The sequence below is a fragment of the Pelobates fuscus genome, chromosome 4 (genome assembly GCF_036172605.1).
Source record: "Pelobates fuscus isolate aPelFus1 chromosome 4, aPelFus1.pri, whole genome shotgun sequence".
In the NCBI taxonomy this organism is placed as follows: Eukaryota; Metazoa; Chordata; class Amphibia; order Anura; family Pelobatidae; genus Pelobates; species Pelobates fuscus.
Genome location: NC_086320.1, coordinates 49,204,184 through 49,225,383, shown reverse-complemented (window position 1 = coordinate 49,225,383; position 21,200 = coordinate 49,204,184). Strand labels below are relative to the sequence as shown.

The window sequence follows — 21,200 nt, the reverse complement described above, 5'->3', positions numbered from 1 at the left end:
TTTAAAAATTGACACTGAACTCGCAGAGTATGCCTGCAAAATATTTACTTGATATGTTTCACGGTTCAGATTCCAAGTCACATATTGCTTCCCATTATAGTCTATGGGCATTCCATTGTATCATTTACCTGTCATTCCATAGAAAAGAACTATAATCCCAGTTACTTTTCATTTTACAATCTACTGATGTACTTGGGGAACACCTGTGGTAAAGATGAATTTGCTACATAACACAGATTTACCTGCAAATGAGTTTATGTGTTGCCTCTCATTATAGTCTATGGGCATTCTCTTTAGTCATTCACCATTGTCATTCCATAGAAAACAATGATAATCCCACTTAATCTCAATTTTAAAAATTGACACTGAACTCGCAGAGTATGCCTGCAAAATATTTACTTGATATGTTTCACGGTTCAGATTCCAAGTCACATATTGCTTCCCATTATACTCTATGGGCATTCCATTGCATCATTTACCTATCATTCCATAGAAAAAAGCTATAATCCCAGTTACTTTTCATTTTACAATCTACTGCTGTACTTGGGGAACACCTGTGGTAAAGATGAATTTGCTACATTACACAGATTTACCTGCAAATGAGTTTATGTGTTGCCTCCCATTATAGTCTATGGGCATTCTCTTTAGTCATTCACCATTGTCATTCCATAGAAAACAATGATAATCCCACTTAATCTCAATTTCAAAAATTGACACTGAATCTGGAGAGTATTGTGGCAAAATATTTATTTCATATGTGTAATAGTTTTGTCTCCAATTGAAATCTTTTGTTTCCATTATTCTCTATGGGCATTCCTTTTATGTCCATTATTCTCTATGGGCATTCCACTGCCTTGTTAAAGTCTATGGGCATTCCAATCTGTCATTCCTTTTAGTATGTCCCCTTTTATGCTACACTAAACCAGATGGAAGTTCAAAGCATACCAAATTATTAGAACAAACCAATGGTTAATAAATGCTTGCAAAGAGAAGTTTATAGATTTTCATTTTGTGTAATCATATTGCAGAACAAGATTTATTATTATAATGAGAGGGGTTACCTTTTCTACATTATAACGAGAATGTTTGGTTCTTTTTACTGTGTTCGTATCTTATTTACAAAGCTTACCTAATGCTAAAACTGTTTAGAAATGGCTTTAGCTAGGAACACTGTAGCAGGACATATTTTGTGACTCAGGAAGTGTAGTTGAGGGGCATTGCAGCAAAGGAGAATGTTTAACCCTTTCACATGGGGAGAGAAGTAAGGGGGCTGCATGGAGGGGAGGAGATGGTGCAGCCGAGAGGATAGCTGTATGTTAAATTGGAGAACACTGATTTGTAATAATGTGAATAATGTGTTATTTAGGAACAATCTGAGTTTGAGAAAGAGGACATTTACTTTTCTGCAAAGGAGTGGGACTGTTTAAATCAAGAAGATCTAGTGGTGGAGAATTACCAGACCCTCTGCTCTCTGGGTAAGAAAATCTCACACACACCCTTCCCCTTTACAGGAAATATTTCTCATCAGAGGACATATTTATATCTGGGACCAGGGCCGGACTAGGAATAAAAAGCAGCCCTGGACATATTTTATACCAGCACTAATATTAATTATGGCACCTGTGACAGATATACAGATGGGAAAAGCCAAAATAATGAAAATTATTTACCCCACAAGAAGGAGAACTTAAAAATAAACAAAAGAGCTGCGTTATTCTAATCCGATGTGTAACATCTTACATCAACGTTTCATCCCCATATCCTTGAATAGTCCAGTAATGGGAGTGAAACATTGACTGAATGCTGCTGCGTGTCTGATTTAACGCCGTTACGACGTTCTATGCCGTCACGCTTTAAGTGGGCTTTAAAGCCGCTGTGACTGCATAGAACGCCGTAACGGCTTTGAGCCCTGGAGCGCCCGGGATACTTACCTTCCCGGCGCTCTGCTTCGGAAGGACTGCCTCACAGCCCAGGCAGCCCCCCACGGCAAATCAGGCCCCCGGGGGCCATGTGATCGCTCTCAAAGAGCGATCACATGGCCCCCTATAGCTTAGACAGTCCCCCTGCTGGTAGGTAGTGTAAAAAAAAATTATTAAACATGTTTAAAAATAAAAATATATATAACGTCATACATAGTGTATTTTAATACTAATATAAGTACATATATTAGTATTAAAATACACTTAGAATGACGTTACATATATATATAATATACATATATTATATATACACATATATTATATATATAAATACGTATAACTACAATAATAAATAATAAAATTAATAAATAAAATATTGAAACAAAATTTAATATAAATTATATATACATATGTAATTTCATTCTAACTGTATTTTATTTATATATATATATATATATATTGGTAACAAAATACACTTAGAATGACATTCTATACATATATATCTATCTATATATAAAATGCAAATAACTGCAAATATATATATATTATACATAAAAGATTACATTAGTATACACGTAGAATTTAAATACCTATAAATGCATATATATTAAAATTCTACGTGTCTATTTAAGTAATCTTTTAACATAATTAGGTGATTTGATTAATTAAAATTTGATTGACATACCTGACAACACAGGGAGAAAGTGCTGAGAATTTAATTCGCAAGCGCTATATTTGACCCTGTAACTCTCAAAGACAACATTAAACCTGTACATGAGGGGTACTGTTTTACTCGGGAGACTTCGCTGAACTCAAATATTAGTGTTTCAAATTGGTAAATTGTATTACAACGATGATATTTTAAGTAAAAGTTACGTTTTTTGCATTTTTTTACAAACGAACGGCACTTTTATGGACTATATTATTGTTGTAATATGTTTTACTGTTTTAAAACACTAATATTTGTGTTTAGTGAAGTCTCCCGAGAATAACAGTACCCCCCATGTACAGGTTTCATGGTGTTTTGGAAAGTTAGAGAGTCACATATAAGGCTTGCATTTAATTTTTTTGATATTGAAATTTGCCAGATTGGCTATGTTGCCTTTGAGAGCGTATGGTAGCCCAGGAATGAGAATTACCCCCATGATGGCATACCATTTGCAAAAGTAGACAACCCAAGGTATTGCAAGTGGGGTATGTCCAGTCTTTCTTAGTAGCCACTTAGTCACAAACACTGGCCAAATATTCGTTTTTTGCTTTTTTAACACAAAAACAAATATGAACGCTAACTTTGGCCAGTGTTAGTGACTAAGTGGCTACTAAAAAAGACTAAACATACCCCACTTTCAATACCTTTGGTTGTCTACTTTTTCAAATGGTATGCCATTATGGGGGTAATTCTCATTGCTGGGCTACCACACCGTCTCAAAGGTAACATTACCAATCTGGCAAATTTCTATTTGAAAATGGAACGTTCTATATTTGACCCTGTAACTTTCCAAAACACCATAAAACCTGTTAATGGGGGATACTGTTGTACTCGTGAGACATCGCTGATTACAAATATGTGCATTTTTGTGCAGTAAAACCTAACTGTATTATGACATTCACAGCTAAAATGTCAGACGGAAATACAAATTTAAAAAAAAATCTTATTTTCTCACATTTTTTTAAAATTTTATTCATAATGAATTATGTTCCATATATGAATAGTTAATGATAAATTAAAGCCCTGTTTCTCCTGAACAAAATGATATATAATAAGTGTGGGTGCATATAATATGAAAGAGGGGAACTACGGGTGAACAGAAATATAGCGCAAATTCCAGTTTTTGTTTACGTTTTGTTTTGATCAGAACGTGCACTGTTGACTCCGTCCTGAAGGGGTTAAATAAATGTTATTTTGTTCAGTCCTCAATCCTATGAGTGCACTCTGCGTTGGATATAGTTTTACACCAGGACACCAAAGACTCTGAGAAAGCCAGTGTTATCCACTAAACTAATAATTTAATAATTCCAAAAATTAGGCTACAATTGTCAAGCTGTAACTATAGCTAAGTTGGATTTTTCAAATCTGCTATTGTGGTCTAAATTACACAATTTAGATTTTTACTTCCTAAAATGAAAATGTTTTAGTGAATAACCCTTTGACGAATGTGAAACCCTTTGTTACATTTTATATACGTGTGTAATTTCCAAATGTGTATTGTGTATCATACTGATGTTTTGTATACAGCTATGTTTTTTGATATCTGTAAATATATATGTGTGTATATATATATGTGTGTATATATATATATATATATATATATATATATATATATATATATATATATATAGAAAAAATATTCAAGATAGCACTCCAAGGGCTTAGTAAAAATTAACTTTTATTTACCTTTAAACTAAAACAGCGAAAATCAACGTTTCAGCTTGATCCCCTCAAGCTTTCGTCAGGATACACTGTACAAACAAATAAACCCACATATATAGCATAAAATAAGATATTTACTCAACACACCTGTGTTACAACCGACTCCATGGACGCACGGACCGGGACTGCCGCGGGCTACCCGAAAACGTCAGCAGCTGCACGGCGTCACGTTCAATGACGCGGCCAGGGGTCGTTACCACGACGACCTGTAAACACAGGAACGTAGAATGAATATACCAGTTAAAAACAATTACACCTTAGCGTTTTCAGTGGATATGAACGGAACAGAGACATAAAGAACTATGCAAATGAAAAACGATCTACTGGACTAAAATAAAATTAATTAAAGTGTTAGACTCACAAAACCGGATGTATAAGATTAAACAGACATGAAGCCAACAGAAAAAGGGCAAAAACATTACCTCTCACTTACTGACTTGTACATAGATCCAGCCAAATTTAGGAAATACCTAATCTAGGGTACTCAGTATATATATATATATATATATATATATATATATATATATATATATATATATATATATATATATATATAGGAAACATGGGGGGATGGTTGCACTCACCTAAACATGCTTAAATGGGGTGCTGCTGGGGGCCATATTATACAATAAATACACAAGATCCAGCGCACTCTCCTATCTACTAAACAGCAACTTCAATGTCGACAGACTTTATTAGTCTGTAAAAGTTTTTTTTAAAAACACCTAATCTAGGCAAAAAAAATGGGGATTTAGTTACATTATATGATCATACATTGCATAAGCCTGCCACAACGTCAATGTACCCCATCTTTGGCAGGTCCTACTCTCACAGTCTAATGTCTGCTCTTATGAGATTAACCACTTACTTGGGAAAAAATTCCATCTGAGGCTCTCTGCAGTACAAGGCTAAATAGGGACCTGAGATGAGGCACCTGTAACAGGGAGGGGTGCAGAACCAAGGAGTTGGCTAGACTCCCAAATATATATAGGAAACATGGGGGGATGGTTGCACTCACCTAAACATGCTTAAATGGGGTGCTGCTTGACGTTGTGGCAGGCTTATGCAATGTATGATCATATAATGTAACTAAATCCCCATTTTTTTTGCCTAGATTAGGTGTTTTTTAAAAAAAACTTTTACAGACTAATAAAGTCTGTCGACATTGAAGTTGCTGTTTAGTAGATAGGAGAGTGCGCTGGATCTTGTGTATTTATTATATATATATATATATATATATATATATATATATATATATATATAAAAAGATAATACTATATGTCAAAAAATGTTGTATACTTTAGTGACTGATCTCTACTTAACCACAGAGTCCAGGGTATCGGAGAAGTCCACCAATGCATGCCTATCCCCCTGGGTGGGCATCGCATTGCTCTTCTCATAGATACCATCAATTGGTTTATAGAAATGCAGAAAGAGTATATTTCTCGTTGAGACCATCAGGGTGTACTGTTCTCAAGGTTCTGATCCAGTGAAGTTCACGTTGTAGAAGCATCTTTTTACGATCAACTCCCCTCCTTGGTAGTGGTATATGATCAATCGCCATCAGTTTCAAAGTTGGTAATGTATGACCTTTTTCTAAAAAGTGTTTGGCCACTGGGAGATCCGATTTTTGATCTCTATAAGCCACTCTTATACTTGATCTGTGGTTGCGTACACGTTCACGGAGAGGTAAATCAGTCTTGCCAATGTACGTGAGCCCACACGGGCAGGTTAATTTGTATACTACAAAATCTGTGGTGCAAGTTATACGATGCTTTATGTTGTATTTCACTCCTGAATGCGGATGGGTGAAGAATTTACCTGGTGACATGTGTCCACAGGTGACACACCCGAGGCATCTGTAGCAACCCACATTGGTGGAACTCTGATCATTCTGGTAACAATGTACGGGGTCCGTCTTTACCAATAGGTCCTTAAGATTTCTGTTCCTCCTATAGCACATCATGGGAGGTTGCCGGAATAATTCAGGCAGGGAGATGTCATTTCTCAAAATTCTCCAATTCATGTCGACCATTCGCTTGAATTGTGAAGATGCTGTGGTGTAGGTAGTCGGAAACACCAATCTCTTCATAGATGAATCTCTTGGTCTAACTACTGTTGAATGGCACTTGTTGAGGGCCTTTCCAAGGGTTTGGTCATTATAACCACGCTGCTGAAACTTTTCCCACATATCTCGTATTTGTTCTGTTGCTTTATTGTGGTCAGAGTTGTTTCTCAAAACTCTTAGGAATTGAGAGTATGGTAAAGATTGTTTGAGTGCATGGGGGTGAAAACTATTTGCCTGCAAAAGGGTGTTGCGATCAGTTGGTTTAGAGTATAGAGTATAGGCCAACTTGGTGCCTTCTCTCATAACTCGTACATCCAGAAAATCAACTGTAAGTGGATCCACTGTCATGGTTAATTCCACATTCGATGTACAAGAATTGATTGTTTGAATCATCCTTTCTGCCATGTAACTGTCACCCTTGATAATCATGAAAATATCGTCGATATAACGACCGTACAATAAGATGACATATTTGAAAGGCTCCAATATGTACTTGGACTCAAACTCAAACATATAACCATTGGCATACATAGGAGCCATTGCGGCTCCCATTGATGTACCCGCAGACTGTCTATACCACCCCCACTCAAAGCGGAAGTAATTTTGTGTTAAGACCAGCTCAAGAAGTTCCATCACATATTCTATTGACGGTCCCTTATATGAATTTGAAGTTAAAAGGATCGATCTCATAGCCTGTACTCCCTCATCATGAGGTATGATTGTATACAGGCTTTTGACATCACAAGTAACTAGTGATGTCAAGCCCGCCGGTAGTGTCAATGTAGAAATTAGCTTGATGAAACTAGGGGTGTCCTTGATGTATGTGTGAAGGTTTTCAATTGTTTCCTTGAACAGGAAGTCCAGCCACTGTGCCAATGGTTCTAAAATACCTCCGACAGCCGACACGATTGGTCTCCCTGGAGGGTCCTGAAGACTTTTGTGGACTTTCGGGAGTGTGTAGATTACTGGTGTCCTGGGATTTAGTTTTTGTAAAAAATCACAGAGATCCTGGTTAATGAATTCTTGTTCAAGGCCCCTTTGTAGAATATCATCAATGAGACGCTTTACTTGTAGCGTTGGATCGCCGTCCAATCTGCAGTAAGTCTCCGAGTCCGATAGTTGTCTCATTACTTCCGATTTATATTTAACATAGTCCTGAATGACAATTCCCCCACCCTTGTCAGCTGACCTAATGACAATATTCTTAGCCTTAGCCAAGGATTTGATAATTTCACGATCGGCTTTAGAACAATTAGAGTGATGCGGGTGGGTGATCTTCAAATGGTCAGTGGATTCCCTTTGAACTGACTTTAAAAATGTTTTGATGGTAGCCTGATTAGGCATCGGATCGAAAGTACTTTTTTTCCTGAATCTATTGCTTTGGTCTTCCATAGAACTAATTTTGTTCTTAAAGAAATCTTGTAAGCGCATTGTTCTGCCGAATTTGTATAATTCGACTTCCCAATCTAGTGGGTTGGGTTGAGCAGTGTGTACGAACGACAATCCCTTACTTAGAAGTGTCTTTTCAGCCAATGTTAGCACCCTTGAAGACAAATTGAAGATGGGCATTATCTCCTCTGGCGTGGTGGTCTTCCTCCTGCCCCAGAAGGTGCGGCCCTTCTGTCCACGTCTGGTAATTGTCCTTCTTCTGGATGAGTAATTCTGCTTTGCTGCCTGGTTTGAATACCCAAATGATCCCGATTGGTATTCTCTAAAAAAGGCTGTGTTTGGGAATCTCTTTGCACGGTTCCCCGGTAATTGTTCTGTTCAGACTCTGAACTGGAATTCCCTGAAGTCTTGTCAATGGTGTAATGTCTGGGTCTGCGGATAGGTCTCCTCTTCCTTGCAAACCTTGGTTGGTCACTAGTACCGCTCAGCCACTTATAGACCCTGTGTTCCTTATAGTCTGCTGTCACTTTCTCCTGTTTGTCTCTTTTGAATCTAACCAGATCCGTTTTTTAAATCTTTACAGTGTTCTCCAATTTTAGCAATGTTGGTGAAGCTTCTGGAGATGCTAGCAATAATGCTTGCCTGGTCTCTAAATCTGTGATTTTTCTCCTAACCTGAATCAGGTCCTCCTTGACTTCCTCTATGATGATTAACATAAAATCTAATGAACATTTATTCAGAACAGAGGTCCATTTCTTACAGACCCCTGGTTTACGTCTCCCAATGGTCGGTATGTTACTCACCCTGAAACCCCTTGGGATCTGCAGATTTCGATGATATTCAGATAAAAACAGACCATGCAGGTCTAAATCTGTTTCTCGCTTTTTTAGCCTTAAAGCGGCACTGTCATGCCGAACTTACCTTTCCTCAATCTCTTCCTCTTCTCCCCCTCTCTCAGGATCTGTTATTCTTTTCTTCCATTCTTCTGTAGTTTTCTTTAAAATCATAAGACAAAGTAGGGACTCTGTCTTATGGAGGATTCCTCCGCTTGACCAGCTCTGACCAGCGGAGGAGCAAAGTGTGCTTCATTTCCGCTGGTCAGAGCAATTTTCCCATGATCCCTAGCTTTCCTCCCAGTTCCCACAATGCTTCCTGTCAGTATTGCCGAAAGTCCTGTCACTTAGACAGAACGCCGGCAAAACTGCCGAATTGCATCCTAACAGAATGAGAAGAGTTTCTCCATTGGTGTTAGGATGCAATTCGGTACTTTGTTCGTATCGGAATTTCATTCTAATGAATGAAACTCCGATCCTATTCATTGCTGTGGCTGCATCTTGCAGCCGCTTAGTAGATAACTCCCTAATTCCCACGGTATCAGGGAGCTATCTACTAAAAGGCTGAAAGACCTAAACTGGTCTTTCAGCCAACTTTACTAATACTAAGTAAAGATTACTTAGTATTAGTAAATAATATGCCCCTACTCGCTATACCGCGAGTAGGGGCATGTCTAGTAAGCAGTGAGCAGCCTGTGGCTGCCTGTGGCTGCTCACTGTAACAAAAAACACCTAATAACCCCCCCCCCCCCCCCCCCCTGCGCGGGGGTTAAAGATGGGGGGGACCTACTGTCCTCCCCCCTGGCCCCCACCCCTGTGCGGTGGGTGGGGGCCCTAATAAAATAATAAGGGGGGGGGACCTACTGGCCCCCACCCCTGCGCTGTGGGTGGGGGCCCTAATAAAATAATAAGGGGGGGGACCTACTGTCCTCCCCCCTGGCCCCCACCCCTGCGCGGTGGGTGGGGGCACTAATAAAATAATAAGGGGGGGGGGGGCCTACTGTCCTCCCCCCCTGGCCCCCACCCCTGCGCTGTGGGTGGGGGCCCTAATAAAATAATAAGGGGGGGGGACCTACTGTCCTCCACCCCTGGCCCCCACCGCTGCGCTGTGGGTGGGGGCCCTAATAAAATAATAATTGGGGGGGGACCTACTGTCCTCCCCCCCTGTCCCCCCCCCTGCGCTGTGGGTGGGGGCCCTAATAAAATAATAAGGGGGGGGGACCTACTGTCCTCCCCCCCTGGCCCCCACCCCTGCGCGGTGGGTGGGGGCCCTAGTAAAATAATAAGGGGGGGGACCTACTGTCCTCCCCCCTGGCCCCCACCCCTGCGCTGTGGGTGGGGGCCCTAATAAAATAATAGGGGGGGGACCTACTGTCCTCCCCCCCTGGCCCCCACCCCTGCGCGGTGGGTGGGGGCCCTAATAAAATAATAAGGGGGGGGACCTACTGTCCTCCCACCCCTGAGCGGTGGGTGGGGGCCCTAAATGAACCCCCCCCCCCATCAAGGTGACTAGGGGTCCCAAGCCCCTAGTCACCCCCCCACCCAAAACATTCTATCCCCTACCTACCCCCCCTCACCCTAAAAATAGTGAGGGGGGAATAAAATAACTAACCTGTAAAAAAAAAAATAATTAAACTTACCATTTGACGTCTTCTTTTTTCTAAATTCTTCTTTCTTCAGCCCCCAAAAAAGCCAAATAAAAATCCATCATACCCGTCGCACTTTAAAAAAAAAAAAAAAAAAAACGAGCGCAAAAAAAAATTAATCCATGTTCACCCATGGAGGGCACGCCGCGTACTGAGCTCCGCAGGGCGGATCAAGGCTTATATAGCCTTGCCCCGCCCTGCAATTAGGCTTAGAACACACTGATTGGTTGGTTTAAGCCAATCAGAGTGCTCTGTGTCATTTTACACAGCGTGGGAAAATTCAAAAGAACTTTCCCACGCTGTGTAAAATGACAGATCACTGTGATTGGATGGTTTTCAAGCCATCCAATCACAGTGCTCTGTGTCATTTTACAAGCGTGGGAAAATTCCAAAGAACTTTCCCAAGCTTGTAAAATTACACAGAGCACTGTGATTGGATGGCTTGAAAACCATCCTATCACAGTGCTCTGTGTCATTTTACAAGCGTGGGAAAGTTCTTTGGAATTTTCCCACGCTTGTAAAATGACACAGAGCACTCTGATTGGCTTAAACCAACCAATCAGTGTGTTCTAAGCCTAATTGCAGGGCGGGGCAAGGCTATATAAGCCTTGACCCGCCCTGCGGAGCTCAGTACGCGGCGTGCCCTCCATGGGTGAACATGGATTAATTTTTTTTTTGCGCTCGTTTTTTTTTTTTTTTTTTTTTTTTTTTTTTTTAAAGTGCGACGGGTATGATGGATTTTTATTTGACCTTTTTGGGGGCTGAAGTAAGAAGAATTTAGAAAAAAGAAGACGTCAAATGGTAAGTTTAATTATTTTTTTTACAGGTTAGTTATTTTATTCCCCCCTCACTATTTTTAGGGTGAGGGGGGGTAGGTAGGGGATAGAATGTTTTGGGTGGGGGGGGTGACTAGGGGCTTGGGACCCCTAGTCACCTTGATGGGGGGGGGGGGGGGTTCATTTAGGGCCCCCACCCACCGCTCAGGGGTGGGGGCCAGGGGGGGAGGACAGTAGGTCCCCCCCCCTTATTATTTTATTAGGGCCCCCACCCACCGCGCAGGGGTGGGGGCCAGGGGGGGAGGACAGTAGGTCCCCCCCCCTATTATTTTATTAGGGCCCCCACCCACCGCGCAGGGGTGGGGGCCAGGGGGGAGGACAGTAGGTCCCCCCCTATCTTTATTTAGGGCCCCCACCTACCGCGCAGGGGTGGGGGCCAGGGGGGAGGACAGTAGGTCCCCCCCCCCTATCTTTATTTAGGGCCCCCACCCAGCGCTCAGGGGTGGGGGCCAGGGGGGAGGACAGTAGGTCCCCCCCCCCTTATTATTTTATTAGGGCCCCACCCACCGCGCAGGGGTGGGGGCCAGGGGGGGAGGACAGTAGGCCCCCCCCCCCTTATTATTTTATTAGGGCCCCCACCCACCGCGCAGGGGTGGGGGCCGGGGGGGAGGACAGTAGGTCCCCCCCTTATTGTTTTATTAGGGCCCCCACCCACCGCGCAGGGGTGGGGGCCGGGGGGGGGAGGACAGTAGGTCCCCCCCCTTATTGTTTTATTAGGGCCCCCACCCACCGCGCAGGGGTGGGGGCCGGGGGGGAGGACAGTAGGTCCCCCCCCTTATTATTTTATTAGTGCCCCCACCCACCGCGCAGGGGAGGGGGCCAGGGGGGAGGACAGTAGGTCCCCCCCCCCCCTTATTACCATTTATGTTTTTACAGTGAGCAGCCACAGGCTGCTCACTGTTTAGTGGACATGCCCCTACTCGCGGTATAGCGAGTAGGGGCATTGGGGAGATTTTAATCTCCCTTGTGCTATTATGGGGGTCATATTGACCCCCATAGAGTGAGGGGGGGACCTGGGGGGCTTATGAAGTGGTGGGGAGCACAGCTCCCCACCGCTTCTGTCTTTACATATTACAAGGAGGGAGCTGCACGTCGGTAGCTCCCTCCTTGTAATAAACTGATCGAACAAACGAACACTGATACTCAGTGTTAGTTTGTTCGTCTGATTTTTTCTATTCATTCATTCGTCTGTCTGATGAATGAATGAATAGATGAAATTCCCGTTCGCATGTCCAGGTGTTTCACTGGGCATGTGCGGGAATCTCACAGTCTGTGTAGTGTGGGTAGATGACGTGTCCCACAGGGACTTCACCTACCCACACAAAGATGGCGGCGCCCTGAATAAAGATCGTGGCAGAAGATACAGATTTAAAAATAGGTAATCTGGGGGGCTTAGGGGCATTTGGGGGTGACTAGGGGGTCAATTGGATGTAGTGGAGGCGGGAGGGGGGTTAAAAAAAAAACGGGATTCGGCATGACAGTGCCGCTTTAATAGTTCGAAATAAATGTCACGTAATGAAGTAGTGCTGGGGAGATCAGAGGTGGAAGCGTCCCATCTAATTCTTTCTGCATCGGAATCACTGTATTGCTAAATTTCTGCCTGTTCCGCACATCCACCTGCTAGCGTGAAGAAATCCTCCATGGATACACAAAACTGTATAGTATATCCAATAAGCCATACAATATAGGGATACCGTTTTAAATAATCTCAACAGAAAAAACTGAAATTTTTTTATTTGAAATTCAAACTCAGAATTTACTGAGTAACACTAGGGGGTGCATAGAAACTATGCACCCCCTAGTGTTACTCATTAAATTCTGAGTTTGAATTTCAAATAACATTTTTTCTGTTTCTGATTCAGGTTAGGAGAAAAATCACAGATTTAGAGACCAGGCAAGCATTATTGCTAGCATCTCCGGAAGCTTCACCTACATTGCTAAAATTGGAGAACACTAAAGATTTACAAAACGGATCTGGTTAGATTCAAAAGAGACAAACAGGAGAAAGTGACAGCAGACTATAAGGAACACAGGGTCTATAAGTGGCTGAGCGGTACTAGTGACCAACCAAGGTTTGCAAGGAAGAGGAGACCTATCCGCAGACCCAGACATTACACCATTGACAAGACTTCAGGGAATTCCAGTTCAGAGTCTGAACAGAACAATTACCGGGGAACCGTGCAAAGAGATTCCCAAACACCGCCTTTTTTAGAGAATACCAATCGGGATCATTTGGGTATTCAAACCAGGCAGCAAAGCAGAATTACTCATCCAGAAGAAGGACAATTACCAGACGTGGACAGAAGGGCCGCACCTTCTGGGGCAGGAGGAAGACCACCACGCCAGAGGAGATAATGCCCATCTTCAATTTGTCTTCAAGGGTGCTAACATTGGCTGAAAAGACACTTCTAAGTAAGGGATTGTCGTTCGTACCCACTGCTCAACCCAACCCACTAGATTGGGAAGTCGAATTATACAAATTCGGCAGAACAATGCGCTTACAAGATTTCTTTAAGAACAAAATTAGTTCTATGGAAGACCAAAGCAATAGATTCAGGAAAAAAAGTACTTTCGATCCGATGCCTAATCAGGCTACCATCAAAACATTTTTAAAGTCAGTTCAAAGGGAATCCACTGACCATTTGAAGATCACCCACCCGCATCACTCTAATTGTTCTAAAGCCGATCATGAAATTATCAAATCCTTGGCTAAGGATAAGAATATTGTCATTAGGTCAGCTGACAAGGGTGGGGGAATTGTCATTCAGGACTATGTTAAATATAAATCGGAAGTAATGAGACAACTATCGGACTCGGAGACTTACTGCAGATTGGACGGCGATCCAACGCTACAAGTAAAGCGTCTCATTGATGATATTCTACAAATGGGCCTTGAACAAGAATTCATTAACCAGGATCTCTGTGATTTTTTTACAAAAACTAAATCCCAGGACACCAGTAATCTACACACTCCCGAAAGTCCACAAAAGTCTTCAGGACCCTCCAGGGAGACCAATCGTGTCGGCTGTCGGAGGTATTTTAGAACCATTGGCACAGTGGCTGGACTTCCTGTTCAAGGAAACAATTGAAAACCTTCACACATACATCAAGGACACCCCTAGTTTCATCAAGCTAATTTCTACATTGACACTACCGGCGGGCTTGACATCACTAGTTACTTGTGATGTCAAAAGCCTGTATACGATCATACCTCATGATGAGGGAGTGCAGGCTATGAGATCGATCCTTTTAACTTCAAATTCATATAAGGGACCGTCAATAGAATATGTGATGGAACTTCTTGAGCTGGTCTTAACACAAAATGACTTCCGCTTTGAGTGGGGGTGGTATAGACATTCAGCGGGTACATCAATGGGAGCCGCAATGGCTCCTATGTATGCCAATGGTTATATGTTTGAGTTTGAGTCCAAGTACATATTGGAGCCTTTCAAAGATGTCATCTTATTGTACGGTCGTTATATCGACGATATTTTCTCAATTATCAAGGGTGACAGTTACATGGCAGAAAGGATGATTCAAACAATCAATTCTTGTACATCGAATGTGGAATTAACCATGACAGTGGATCCACTTACAGTTGATTTTCTGGATGTACGAGTTATGAGAGAAGGCACCAAGTTGGCCTATACTCTATACTCTAAACCAACTGATCGCAACACCCTTTTGCAGGCAAATAGTTTTCACCCCTGTCACGGCAAGGGTGCATAATTTAGTATTACATTATGAAATATAATCCTTTAATGCCATTTGTGTAGTAAATGGCACAAAAGGATGCTATTGCTGAGGTCAACAGGGTTTACATCTTTTGAAGCTGGGACCCCCACAGAGGTTGGATGACAGAAGGGGAAGTGTGGATGGCATGGCAAGGTTCAAAGGGTTTTACTAATATGGATGTGAAGTAATCAAGGCTCTGCAAGGTGTGAGGTTCTACACTTTTGGGAAAAGTCTGAATGTCTCTTCATCCATTTGGCCTGTACCATTAAGTGCTGAGTAAAACTCTTTGAAATGTAAATACCATTTTAGCTTTGCTCCAGTATCATACCCAAAGGAAGGACAAAAACATTCATATTTACCCCACAGAATAATAATAAAGCCTAATTTTTATTATATTTGGAATGGGACAAGCCCAGTCTTTTAATTAAGCCTAAACATGAGTTGCACAACTTAAACCGTGTGACAGGAATTGTGATGTCTGTCCTATTGGATCGCAGGTGGGGCGTGCAACATGTCTATGGAATGGGATAACAAATTCATAGAGGCAATTATTATTTCTGTGGCAGGTACAGTAGAGGAGATAAAACCAAAAAGTTTATATTTGGCTTGCTGTTTCTGGAACAAAGGAGGTGGTCACTTGGAATCACTATAGGTACGCCCCTGGGTGGGGTGTGATAATTCCACAGGGTATATCTCCTGTGATCCTGAAGGGTGGTGTGTACTTGCTTGGGGCCAAGATCTAATTTTGAGTGAGTCACCATCATCCTTCCTTGCCAGAGACCCCCTGGACAGAAGTTGTACTTTGAAAACCTAAGTGAGTAATTAGGACTTCTGTTATTTTATCCTTTTTGTTTTTATCTGTTGTTGGTGTAAATAACTTGTTTATTTTATATTGTTATATGCACTGTGACTATTTTTGCTCATAATAAACATTCATTTATTAAGTTCTACCTTTGTCTGGTTAAGAATCACGTTACCTGAAGAGACTAGTTAGTATTTTTGTAATTCCTTAAATATTGTACTAAGTAATATTTGGTGGGTTTTATTGTTGATTTACCTGGGGGACCAAGGCACCCCATTTATAAATTGTCTTGGTGGTGGCAGCGTTAAGATAGTAATAGTTATATTATTTTGTTTAAGTGTGGGTGGTGTTAAAAAGGGGGATTTTGTCATTATTGCCGGTCTAGTGCAGACAAATAGTGTACTTTAACCCTTTCACCACCACAACTACGTCACGCACACTCTTGGAGTAGGGTGCGTTCGTGACAACCCCCATGCACTCAAACAATCTTTACCATACTCTCAATTCCTAAGAGTTTTGAGAAACAACTCTGACCACAATAAAGCAACAGAACAAATACGAGATATGCGGGAAAAGTTTCAGCAGCGTGGTTATAATGACCAAACCCTTGGAAAGGCCCTCAACAAGTGCCATTCAACAGTAGTTAGACCAAGAGATTCATCTATGAAGAGATTGGTGTTTCCGACTACCTACACCACAGCATCTTCACAATTCAAGCGAATGGTCGACATGAATTGGAGAATTTTGAGAATCTCCCTGCCTGAATTATTCCGACAACCTCCCATGATGTGCTATAGGAGGAACAGAAATCTTAAGGACCTATTGGTAAAGACGGACCCCGTACATTGTTACCAGAATGATCAGAGTTCCACCAATGTGGGTTGCTACAGATGCCTCGGGTGTGTCACCTGTGGACACATGTCACCAGGTAAATTCTTCACCCATCCGCATTCAGGAGTGAAATACAACATAAAGCATCGTATAACTTGCACCACAGATTTTGTAGTATACAAATTAACCTGCCCGTGTGGGCTCACGTACATTGGCAAGACTGATTTACCTCTCCGTGAACGTGTACGCAACCACAGATCAAGTATAAGAGTGGCTTATAGAGATCAAAAATCGGATCTCCCAGTGGCCAAACACTTTTTAGAAAAAGGTCATACATTACCAACTTTGAAACTGATGGCGATTGATCATATACCACTACCAAGGAGGGGAGGTGATCGTAAAAAGATGCTTCTACAACGTGAACTTCACTGGATCAGAACCTTGAGAACAGTACACCCTGATGGTCTCAACGAGAAATATACTCTTTCTGCATTTCTATAAACCAATTGATGGTATCTATGAGAAGAGCAATGCGATGCCCACCCAGGGGGATAGGCATGCATTGGTGGACTTCTCCGATACCCTGGACTCTGTGGTTAAGTAGAGTCACATATGTGAGATTGAAACATGGTGCCCACCCAGGGGGATAGGCAACCCTTTCGTGTACTCACAGTGACTATAGCAATAATCAAGAATGGTGATATAGATTTGGATAAGTCTAATATTGATAGCGATGTGTATTCTAGTGGTTTGTTTGGGTTGAATGCCCTTTTCATTTTCTTTACCACAACACATAATTCCTTTTGAACTGATTTAATTTTCTTGACAATCTTTGGGTCTAAGATTCTGGTCCTCTAGTTGATATTGTCACCTCTTTTTGTGAAATTAGCCAATTGCTTAGTATTAAGATATGGCTTGCATCTTTCCAGGACTTTTGTTTACTCATAAAGCGGATTTAGAGATCAGTCACTAAAGTATACAACATTTTTTGACATATAGTATTATCTTTATATATATATATATATATATATATACTGAGTACCCTAGATTAGGTATTTCCTAAATTTGGCTGGATCTATGTACAAGTCAGTAAGTGAGAGGTAATGTTTTTGCCCTTTTTCTGTTGGCTTCATGTCTGTTTAATCTTATACATCCGGTTTTGTGAGTCTAACACTTTAATTAACCCGTTAACGCCGTTACGGCGTTCCATGCCGTCCCCATTATAATGGGCTTTAAAGCCGTTGCGGCGGCATGGAACGCCGTAACGGCTTGCAGCCCCAGGAGGTAAGTTATACTCACCTCCGCCGCGATCCTCTTCTGGGGGGCTGCCTGACAGCCCAGGCAGCCCTCCCACGGCAAATGAGGCCCCCGGGGGCCATGTGATCACTCTCAAAGAGCGATCACATGGCCCCCTATAGCTGGCTATGGATCTGCCTGCAGGGGGACTGTCTAAAATATCAGACAGTCCCCCTGCTGGTAAGAAAGTATAAAAAAAGAAATTAAACATGTTAAAAAATAAATTGAAAATATTTTTATATATATATATATAATATGTATATATATTATATATATAATATATATACATATTATATATATGTAACGTCATACAAAGTGTATTTTAATACTAATATAAGTACATATATTAGCATTAAAATACACTTAGAATGATGTTACATATATATAATATGTATATATATTATATATATAATAGATGTACATATATATATTATATATATATATACGTATAATTAAAATAATAAATAAATAAAATAATAAAATAAATAAATAAAATATTGAAACAAAATTTAATATAAATTATATATTCATATGTAATTTCATTCTAACTGTATTTTGTTATTAATATATATATATTGGTAACAAAATACACTTAGAATGGCATTCTATATATATCTATCTATATATAAAATACAAATAACCGCAAATATATATATATAGATAAATACATATAATTACATAAAAAATTACATTAGTATACACGTAGAATTTAAATACATATATATGTATATATATTAAAATTCTACATGTATATTTAAATAATCTTTTAACATAATTATGTGATTTGATTAATTAAAATTTGATTGACATGCCTGACAACACAGGGAGAAAGTGCAGAGAATTTAATTTGCAAGCACTATATTTGACCCTGTAATACTCCACGACACCATAAAACCTGTACATAGGGGGTACTGTTTTACTCGGGAGACTTCGCTGAACTCAAATATTAGTGTTTCAAACTGGTAAATTGTATTACAACGATGATATTTTAAGTAAAAGTGACGTTTTTTGCATTTTTTACAAACAAACGGCACTTTTATGGACTATATTATTGTTGTAATCTGTTTTACCGTTTTAAAACACTAATATTTGTGTTTAGTGAAGTCTCCCGAGAATAACAGTACCCCCCATGTACAGGTTTTATGGTGTTTTGGAAAGTTAGAGAGTCACATATAAGGCTTGCGTTTCATTTTTTTCACATTGAAATTTGCTAGATTGGTTATGTTGCCTTTGAGAGCGTATGGTAGCCCAGGAATGAGAATTACCCCCATGATGGCATACCATTTGCAAAAGTAGACAACCCGAGGTATTGCAAGTGGGGTATGTCCAGTCTTTCTTAGTAGCCACTTAGTCACAAACACTGGCCAAATATTCGTTTTTTGCTTTTTTCACACAAAAACAAATATGAACGCTAACTTTGGCCAGTGTTTGTGACTAAGTGGCTACTAACAAAGACTAAACATACCCCACTTTCAATACCTTGGCTTGTCTACTTTTTCAAATGGTATGCCATTATGGGGGTAATTCTCATTCCTGGGCTACCACACCGTCTCAAAGGTAACATTACTAATCTGGCAAATTTCAATTTGAAAATGGAACGTTCTATATTTGACCCTGTAACTTTCCAAAACAACATAAAACCTGTTAATGGGGGGTACTGTTGTACTCGTGAGACATCGCTGATTACAAATATGTGCATTTTGTTGCAGTAAAACCTAACAGTATTATGACATTTACAGCTAAAATGTGAGGCGGAACTACACATTTTTAAAAAATAAATAAATTTCTCACAGTTTTTTTTATTTTATTCATAATAAATTATATTCCATATATGAATAGTTAATGGTAAATTAAAGCCCTGTTTCTCCTGAACAAAATGATATATAATAAGTGTGGGTGCATATAATATGAAAGAGAGGAACTACGGGTGAACAGACATATAGCGCAAATTCCAGTTTTTGTTTACGTTTTGTTTTGATCAGAACGTGCACTATTGACTCCGTCCTGAAGGGGTTAATTTTATTTTAGTCCAGTAGATCGTTTTTCATTTGCATAGTTCTTTATGTCTCTGTTCCGTTCATATCCACTGAAAACGCTAAGGTGTAATTGTTTTTAACTGGTATATTCATTCTACGTTCCTGTGTTTACAGGTCGTCGTGGTAACGACCCCTGGCCGCGTCATTGAACGTGACGCCGTGCGGCTGCTGACGTTTTCGGGTAGCCCGCGGCAGTCCCGGTCCGTGCGTCCATGGAGTCGGTTGTAACACAGGTGTGGTGAGTAAATATCTTATTTTATGCTATATATGTGGGATTATTTGTTTGTACAGTGTATCCTGACGAAAGCTTGAGGGGATCAAGCTGAAACGTTGATTTTCGCTGTTTTAGTTTAAAGGTAAATAAAAGTTAATTTTTACTAAGCCCTTGGAGTGCTATCTTGAATATTTTTTCTATATTTTTGGCTGACAAGCACCAGGCACATAGGTTTCCAATAGGAGGAGTGCAAGATTATTTTTGTCTTTTATATATTTATATATATATATATATATATATATATATATATATATATATATATATATATATATATATATATATATATATATATATAATTTTATATTAAACCAGGGGGCTGCACTCACCTGAACATGCATACATGGGGTGCTGCTGAGGGGCCAATTTTTATAATACACAAGATCCAGCGCACTCACTTATCTACTAAACAGCAACTTCAATAGTGACAGATTTAAATTTTTTTTTTTTTTTTTTTTAAAACACCTAATCTAGGCAAAAATAATGGGGATTTGTTACATTATATGATCATACATTGCATAATCCTGCCATAATGTCAATGTACCCCATCTTTGGTAGGTACTACTCTAACAGCCTAATGTCTGCTCTTATGAGATTAACCCACTTACTTGGCTAGACAAGCAACAATACTGATACAATTCTTAGATGTAACTGATAAAGACCAAGACAAACTAGGATATACACTACATCGGAAAAGACTGACAGGAATATGTTGTTCATGGCTTCCAGCTATCATCTACACAAATTAAGACTCCTTAACCATATCGCAATACAAGATGTACCTACCACGTACATTTCATATGGCAACCACACAGATTCGGAGATCAATTGAGAAATATTGGGGTGTATTAAAGGGACACTATAGTCACCCAGACCACTTCAGCTCACTGAAGTGGTCTGGGTGCCAGGTCCCTCAGATTTTAACCCGCTTTGTTTTCCTGACACTATATAGTGATCCTTTAAGCTCTGATAAACATCTTCCCCAGACATTTCAAGACCCACGAGTTATAAAAGGAATAGAAATTTGATAGACCTGCTGGTTTGCAGTGATCCAATCCATGGACATAAGAAATACACAGGACATCGGAAAAAAGGATGCTTCAAATG

The 21,200-nt window shown here is 40.4% G+C and overlaps 1 protein-coding gene across 2 annotated transcripts in view; it reads left to right on the top strand.

Moving 5' to 3' along the window:
• The window catches only part of LOC134608378 (gastrula zinc finger protein XlCGF17.1-like), a 125,884-nt gene that overhangs the window by 15,055 nt on the left and 89,629 nt on the right, over positions 1–21,200 (top strand). The window contains exon 2 of one of the 2 annotated variants that reach the window (XM_063451145.1): positions 1,412–1,475. The gene's annotated coding sequence lies outside the window, so the exon portion shown is untranslated. Of the gene's footprint in view, positions 1–1,366; positions 1,476–21,200 lie in introns of both variants that reach the window. The other variant, XM_063451141.1, reaches the window with a different exon arrangement.